This window comes from Triticum dicoccoides, chromosome 3B, assembly GCF_002162155.2.
Source record: "Triticum dicoccoides isolate Atlit2015 ecotype Zavitan chromosome 3B, WEW_v2.0, whole genome shotgun sequence".
Taxonomy (NCBI): domain Eukaryota; kingdom Viridiplantae; phylum Streptophyta; class Magnoliopsida; order Poales; family Poaceae; genus Triticum; species Triticum dicoccoides.
The window spans coordinates 228107763-228108724 of NC_041385.1; positions in this window are offsets into that span (position 1 = coordinate 228107763).

Here is a 962-nt window from a genome sequence, read left to right on the forward strand (position 1 = left end):
CGCCGGCGCGACGAAAACGCCTGGGGAGGGCCTGTTGGGGGCGCGACTGGAGATGCCCTTAAGATACTGCGCTGGAATGCAACAAACTTTGGCAGCTCGCCAGAGGCCAAAAATATGCTGATGAATCCTGTGCGACACATCATCCATTTCAGTTGGATGAGCGTCGGCATGGCTTCTCTTTGCCTACAAAACGCAAGTTCAAGATTTCACATGTCTTCTATTTAAACAAGGCTTGCATGTAGATTTAATACGTACAAAGAAACGGGCAAGTGATCTTCAATTTCGTCTACAATCCTAATTTTGCTGAGATGTTCATCCACAATCCGAATCAGGACCTATATGAAAGAAAGACGGGCAATGCAGTGTTGATTAATATTGCATCCTAGATACTATTTTTTAAATGGTTAACCAGTAAAAATAAATTCTATATATTTTTCTAATCAAATGCCAGATATAACATGTTAAATGTGGAGTTATGGTTTAGAAGATATGAGTATTTTAAAAAACATTTGATATGTATTGCAAGTTTAATGTCAGAAACATAAGGGGGCTTTTTATAAAATAGCATGACAGACTAAAAATACCTATTTTCTTTATTAGTAGGTACAGAAAGGGGGTCTTAAAACTTGCACGCTGAGTGGATAGGCATGCTAGTGTACCAGCGCTGGGTCATCGGTTCGAGCCTGGTATTTCGTGTTAGTTTTCGCTTTGTATGATATTATGCTAGACCCATCAGTTGTTGGCATTTTCTTATAAATAAAAAAGGCGATTTTTTTTGCAAAAATGTGTTGCGCCAAGCACCAACTGTCACTGAGAGTGGCCCTGCCCATGCTGGCACGCCACACATGCATTGGATACGTCTGTGTATCGTATTTGTATCTTTTTTGGAAATGGAGGCGTACCCCGGCCTCTGCATCATAATGATGCATGCATCCATCTTATTAAAGAGTCTCGAAGTAGCA